The sequence below is a fragment of the Coenobita brevimanus genome, chromosome 19 (genome assembly GCF_032717465.1).
Source record: "Coenobita brevimanus isolate Jiangsu-jjx chromosome 19, ASM3271746v2, whole genome shotgun sequence".
NCBI lineage: Eukaryota > Metazoa > Arthropoda > Malacostraca > Decapoda > Coenobitidae > Coenobita > Coenobita brevimanus.
In genome coordinates this window covers 18,456,486-18,464,122 of record NC_136972.1, presented here as the reverse complement: position 1 = coordinate 18,464,122, position 7,637 = coordinate 18,456,486, and the positions used below count along the sequence as shown (strand labels likewise).

Sequence of the window (7,637 nt, the reverse complement as noted above, 5' to 3'; positions counted from 1 at the left end):
ATAGATAGATATATATATATTTATATATATATATATATATATATATATATATAGATAGAGATGTATATTTATATATATATATATATATATATATATATATATATATATATATATATATACATATATATATATATATATATATATATATATATATATATATATATATATATATATAGGCATATCCCAGTTTAATGATCTAATTGGTTAGGTAAAACCCCATCGTTAGACAAGGTATCGTATATCGGGGTACTTTTAACATGTATTTCAATGAGGACCGTTTACCAGCCTTGGGTTTCCCCCCCAAACCAAGTCCAAAACCCACCCAGATGAGCCCAAAAACAGGTTTAAAGGCAATCTAAATGGCCTAAGAGCTGTAAAGGAAGCTAACCTAAGCCTAACACCTGTAATTAACTCACTAAAACCAACGGCCATGCCACGTTGAGTACACCGCTTCCCGTCCGATCAGCGAAGGTAAGCAACGTTGGGTCTGGTTAGTACTTGGATGGGTGACCGCCTGGGAACACCAGATACTGTTGGCATAACGTCCTCCCTACGTGTCAAGTGGGGTTTGTGGAGGATTAGTGCCCCTCCCTGTAAAACAATTAACTCTAAGCCCTTGGCCACCCCGTTTGGGATACATGGCGTCTGGCAATGAATGAATGAATGAAAACCAACAAATCTGATATGAATATCGACAAATATAAGTCTGGAAAAAATCAAGCTTAGCAAACTGTACCCCAAAATGACAGTGTTCACCCCACCTATGGCTAAAACACATTAATCAGAGTCTAAGAACAGTTTATAAATCAACCTAAACACACAACTTTAGTATAAAGTATCATCATAATCGGTAACAAAAAAATCAAAACCCATCGTTAAACAGGGGTTTGGCCATCGTTAGGCGGGGTATGGTGCAATTTCTACCCCCATCATTAAGACGGGGTATCGTATCTAGGGGTATCATATATCGAGGTACAGTTTTACTGTATATATATACAGTATCCTTGCGTCCAACACGGTAATATTGTCATGCATGGGTCACGTGTTGGACCAAAAACGTGTTGGACAGACAACAGAGCTTATGGGGGAAAATGAATTATGTCAGCAACCCTAGGAAAAGTCCCCCTAAATACCTACCATATACATATACATATATTAGTACTACTGTAATTATAATAAATGGTACTGTGCTATTAATGATAACTAACCTTTTAGGATAGTGTTGGTGGGCTTGCTGGGAATGGAAGGTGGTATCCAAGGCTGTAGGTGGTCCTACTGGGTCCCCAGAGGATGGCTGTTGGCGTCACTAGCGGGTAATGGCTGCTGCTCCTCCTCAACCTGCCTCATAAATCCTTCGAAATCACACTCAGAATCACTATCTTCGTCCACAGCCATGGAAGGTCCTGCTTCTGCCTGTCCTAGCACTCTTGCCAGGATCTTGTCTTGATTTTTTATTATGGTCCTCATGTTGGCTTCATTCATGTCGTAGGCCTTGGCAATGTCAACTTTCCTCTCCCCTTTCTTCTTCCTCTCGATGCTTTCTAGCTTGGTGGCCTGAGGGAGGTGCTGCCGCTTCTTGGGGTTCTCAGAAGGCTTCCTAGGCATCATGAGCAGGGTAAAATGCAGTAACAAGGGCAGAAAATGCATCAAGATAAAAGCACCTTCCAATGCGAATTATGCGACTGAGTGGCGCTGTGGCAGGAGAAATTTAAACAAAACATCAAGTGAGAGCAGAAGCGTTTTTAATTGGGCGACATCACGATCACCTCACGATAGTGGGCGGGGTAGGCTACTTGATCGGAAGTTTTTATTGGCTGTCAGCATCACGGGAACGTCCAGTATGACCGTGTTGGATCAGGGGTGATCGTGCTAGAGGCGAACTCTGCGGATTTCGCCCACTTCTCAGAGCTCCGTCCGTGTTATGCTAATGCACCCGTGTTACAGTAATTAAATTGAATTAAATCTTACTAATTATTGCTCTCCCTGCTGGACACGAATCGTGCTGGACAAACGCGTGTTGGATGCGAGGGTACTTGTATATATATATATATATATATATATATATATATATATATATATATATACACGACCCTCCATTCCCAAGACTAAAAGGGGGGAGGGAAAACCAGTCTGGGAACCCCAAAAGTCAGGGGAATTGCAAAAGTCTGGCCCCACATACCATTCCCCAGACTTTTATCATACTTTGTCCGAATTATCCAATCTTGTCCAGCAATTATGCAGATATTCTAGTGCATTCTGGAATGCAGGCTACTTATACCAATATAACTAACATACACAGCACATAAAATAATAACACTGACACAATAGCAATAATAATAACTGACACAGTAGTGGTATTTTGCTAGCTACAACCCTAAGGACGGTTGGTTACACAGTTGTTGATGAGAATGTGGAGGATATGATAGAGGAGGATCAGAAAATGTAGGAAAAAGAGGAAAATGAACAAGGAATGGAACACCACAAGGTGAGCCAACCACTCGTCAGCTGACCGAGATACAAACACGCAATCGTCGAATGTGAATTCAATCTTGGACTGAATCGGCAATTTTAATTGGAAAATACTTTAATCTTTATCACCATATAGGTTTGCACACCCAATTATGTGAAATTCAGTCAAAAATTTGTGCTTGATTTCATTATTAATAGAGAATCCGGATTCAGCGAGAAAATTTCTTAAAGTTAGTGGAAGTGTTTTGCCTCTAGCCTAACAACTCACCTTGAAGGACTTTTGTTTTGTATAAATATCAATTGACAATGCAGATACATTTTTTTGTACTCAAAATATTTATGCAAAATAGAAGTCTGTCAAGGCATGACGATGATCTGAAGGCGAAATATCTGCTAACATTGGCGCATTTTAGCTCTGGAACCAATTTTTAAAAATTAAGTTATATTAGGTACAATTAATTTTGTAGTGGATTTCAGTTAATTAGGTGTGTATGAGCCTGTGGCAAAAAATATATATATATATATATTTTCCAATGAAAAATGCCGATTTGGTACAGTAATCCCCCCCACTATTCGACGCAATAGAGCCAAAGGCATGTCCGGAAAGTGGTCCCATCCGGATAGTGGGCCCCAGCCTCCTGGACTTGTACTTAACCCTAGAACACTATCGTGGGGTTGAGGTGACCCCCCCCCCAGGAGGTGATAATGCGATCATGGGGGGATAGGGGGACCAGGGTGCTGGGTCTCCCAGTACCTTCATGCTACTACAACCGCTCTTGAAAGGAGGTAGTGTGGTGCAGCTCACTTGTTTTTTGTATGCTGAAAAGTATGCCTGGGGTTGGCTCAACCCCACGTTAGTGTTTATAGGTGTTAGTTTTTTTGGGGGAAATAATTGACAGGAATATAATTATTTTGAGATTAGTACATCTATACACCAGTACATACACTATACACTCCTATGTACACTTGTACTTATTAGTACAAGTACAGGATATATGGTGTAACATAAGATTATAGTCTTCATTTTGCATATGGAAGATTTTTCGTTTTTCAAAGAAAAAATATAATAATCCATAAGAATTCTTTTGCAATCACTGGCTATAGCCTTGATGATCAATAATAAGTAGTTGTTGTTCATTTACTGGGGTAAATATAGGTAAAAAAAAAAAATCATTGCACACTAGTCATTCGTTGACTCTAAATAAAGAAACAACCTCTTTCGTCCCTCTCCCACACACTTCCTAGTGCTGTCCCAAGGCTGTGGGTATGTTAGCAGAGGCTCCCAGTACCAGGGTGTTTTTGTGCTTACAGCCAAGCCAGCAGCTGCAGTCGTCTCCGTATAGCATTGGTCTTCATCATTGTAATTAGGTAATCTAAGTATTTTTACATTTTTTTAAAATTATCCACCTTAGTGTTAAGATTCAGTTTCAAGTCATTGGTTTTTCACTCAAATTGAAATACAAAGGACATATTTTCTGTGTATGCCAAGGAATTGAATAAATTCTAACTCTGACTTTTTTTTTTTTTCATTTTTTGAAAATGGAGTTCAGTCAACCCCACATTAGTATATGAAAATGGAGTTCAGTCAACCCCACGTTAGTACTGGTGTAAGTCGGATCAGGGGTTAGCGTTCCAGGGTTGAGGACCCTAACCCAGCCTAACTTTGAAAGCCACCTAAATGACTACCTACTGGACATGCACAGCACCTATTTTTAAACCTATTTAAGACCCTATTCACACCAATAATGGAAATAAAGCATGAAAAAAATTAAAAGGAACCAGAGAATGAGGAATTAGAAGTGGTTAAGGAAAATATTTGAGGCGTGCAGTAGTCAGCCAAGTGCCACAAAAAAAAGAAGAAAATCGCAATTAAAGTTTTGCAACTTTAAAATTGGGATAACAACCAAACCAATAGTGATAACTTCATTTTTTTTTTTTTTAAACTTATAGCTTATCGAATCTAGTTTCATGTCAGTGGCAGATAATTTGGAAAAAATCATATTTTCATGGTACTAAAGTAAATTAAACTAGGGGCACCTTATTATCTGGTAAGCACAGGTGTTTGTCCGTTGGTTAAAAACAGTATTTTTTTTGACATACCACACAAGTTTTAGTCATCAGATAGGTTGTATGCTGCAGAATATTAATTAAATGTGCCATAATAACCAAAATAAACTCTGAAAACCATTGGCATTACCAAAAGCAAAGTGTCATTTTTACCAATAATACGAAGCGATGTGTCACCACTTTTACCCCGTAGCAGGAGGCTGGAAGCTAATATTATAGTTCTTGGTGAACACATTCCGATAATATGAGTATTTCACAACACTCTAACCTGGGTATTCAATGGCCATCCAATCAACATACCTGCCAAACAACACCTTTATAGTTGCTTGTGATTCTAGATACTTCCTATGAGGTGATTTAGCTCTGCTGTAATAACTGCTAACTGTTGGTAAGTGCTATATGTTTTCATGAAAACGGTCAACAACACCAGCAGGAAGTGCATTACCTGGTCTGTTTTTGCCATGCCTATCACCTGTATCTACACCTGTGACACCCACACTCTTCACTGCATACTCAACCCAACTTTTTAAACCAAAGACTGACAAGAAACCTTTGGCTGTCTCCTCCATCAAAGTGTGAGTACCTACTAGACACTACGTCAGCAGGTGCTGTAGTGTCACACTTTAAAATGGGATTTTCACCCTTACCGACATTTCTGTTTCCAACCTCGAGCCTTGCTCTCGACAGAGGAGAGTTGGAGGAAGACAGTGTTTTACATAACTCAATTTTTAAAATATGGCGCTTGGCTGACTCCTCTACTGCACGCCTCATTTATAAGTGTAGCTACAGGGTACTTACAGCACGTCTGTGGCTGCCTTCTCTAAGGCTTTGGCAGTGGTGAAAATGCTCTTGAAGCATGTAGTAATCCAATGTTGTTCTGCACTTGCAGTAATTCTTTGCACTGAGTTATAATTTTTAACACTGCACATTCTGCTCTTAATTGCACCATGCCAGTTTCAACTGCCAGTTTGCACTCCACAGTCAATCCTTTACACTCTAATTTCTACTTTCTTAACACTGCACAACACTGTAAATTCCCATGTGGTCTAGTGGTGAGGTATTGCATTTTACTCACTGTTTATTCACAAAAACAGGCACGTGCGGCATCAATTGCGATAAACATCTACTCATGATGACAGTTAGGCGGTAACTGGTGGTGAGGGAGGAGCACCGGGCTAATGTATGGTCCGGCCTCCACTATAGGTGGAGGAAATCTTAAAACGAACGAGGGAGGAGCAGGGTTGCCAGATCAGAACTCGGCCACATTACCAAACTCCTCAATTTTCATTACCAAATTTAACTTTTCATTACCAAATTCGTAAAGCAAGCATTTATTCTTCACTAATTATAAATATAATGGAATATTAATCACTCTCCTTATAATTAACAGCATGTTGATTATTTTCACACTATGTAGGCTAGAAGATTAATCAGAGAGAGCAGACAATCCACTATCTCAATCCTGTGTATCCTCATAAATGTGAAAAATCCATTTGGTAGTGCATTATTCTGATTCATTACCAATCGAATTTTTCATTCCCAAATTGGCCCACGTTTGGTAGTGAAAAATACCAAATGGCAACCCTGGGGAGGAGGGAGGAAGGGGTGAAGGGGCCGTGGGTGAACACAGCTGGCCTGTTCGGCGCCGCAAGGCAATTTCAAATTATGGGTGAGAAAAAAATTCAGATTTTTTTTTTTTTTTTGGCCATTTTTGGGTTCCGAAGGTCCAAGCCCACAATGTCCGGTAAGTGGGGAGTCCGGACAGTGTTGGGAATACTGTATTTGGTTGCACCGAGTCGGGTGATCTAAGTGAGTAGGAATGGATCCCATTGACTTTGTCAGTAAGAAAATATTTTTTTTTTTATTCCTTATAGAGTTTCATTGTGTCCATGCCTTCCTTAAATTTCACTGTGTTATGCAGTAAATTATTTATAGTGGCATTTGAGAAACGTAAGAGGGAAATTGGATATTGCCACGAGTTAGAAGAACTGGTGGGGTGAAGCAGGTTGGTGGCCAAGATACTTTTCATGTATGAAAATATCTTCTTGTTTGTGTTACAAATGCCTTTATTGAGTCAAAACCTTACTTAAATTATGCTGTGTTGTGCAGCAGACTGCTTACAGTTTTATATGAGAGAATAATGGCCGAACTTTTGTGAGAATTCTGGACTTGTATGGCCATCTGTCCAGCATTTGTTAATATTTTCCTGCCTCTGCCCCTGTCTGTGAAATCCGAAAACCAGGAAATCCGGGTACAGGAAATGGAGGGTCAAGTGTATACCCCAGTTTAACAATGTAATTGGTAGGGGAAACCCCATCGTTAGGTGGGGCATCGTATATCGGGGTACTTTTAACATGTAAAGCAATGTGGAGTGTTTACCAGCCTTGTGTTTCAACCCCAACCAAGCCCAAAACCCACCCAAATGAGCCCAAAAACAAGTTTAAAGCCAATCTATATGGCCTAACAGCTGTCAAGGAAGCTAACCTATGCCTAACACCTGTTAATAACTCACTGAAACCAACAAATAAAGCCTAAAAATCATAAGGAATAGGTTAGAAAATATCAAACACCTCTAATCACTTCTTGTAAGTTCATGTCTGGTCCCGGTCAGCAACCTTGCTATCCCCCCCTCCCAAGGCTAAGGGACATGTGGTGCTCCATACCACTCAATCCTCCTCCTCAAAGCCATCAAACCCCATCTCAAGGGGAGGGTCAGAGGGGGTGGGGAAGCCTTGCGAGGTGGGGTGATCATAGCAAGAGACTGATGCACTGGTCCTCGGGGTGGCGATGGAGTGCGACGTGATGAGGTAGGCGGTGGTGATGGGATGTGATGTGATGGTTCAGCTGGTGGTGATGGGGTGTGATGCAATGGCTCAGGCGATGGCGAGGGGGTGCTATGCGATGGCTCAGGCAGTGGCGATGAGGTGCAATGCGATGGCTCTGGGGGTGGCAATGGACTGCAATGCGATGACAGAGGAGGTGGTGAGGGAAACAGCTGCAATGACCAGCAAGGTGGCGAGGGAGACAGCTGTGATGACCAGTGAGGTGGCGAGGGAGACTGCTGTGATGACTGATGAAGTAGCAATGGAATCAGTTGTGGT

At 40.8% G+C, this 7,637-nt stretch overlaps 1 non-coding gene across 1 annotated transcript; it reads left to right on the top strand.

The window, feature by feature from the left end:
- The first annotated feature begins 420 nt into the window (after positions 1-420).
- Positions 421-539, top strand: LOC145391776 (5S ribosomal RNA). The gene has a single exon (XR_013895905.1). It is a non-coding gene; the product is annotated as a 5S ribosomal RNA (ribosomal RNA).
- The last annotated feature ends 7,098 nt before the right edge of the window (positions 540-7,637 follow it).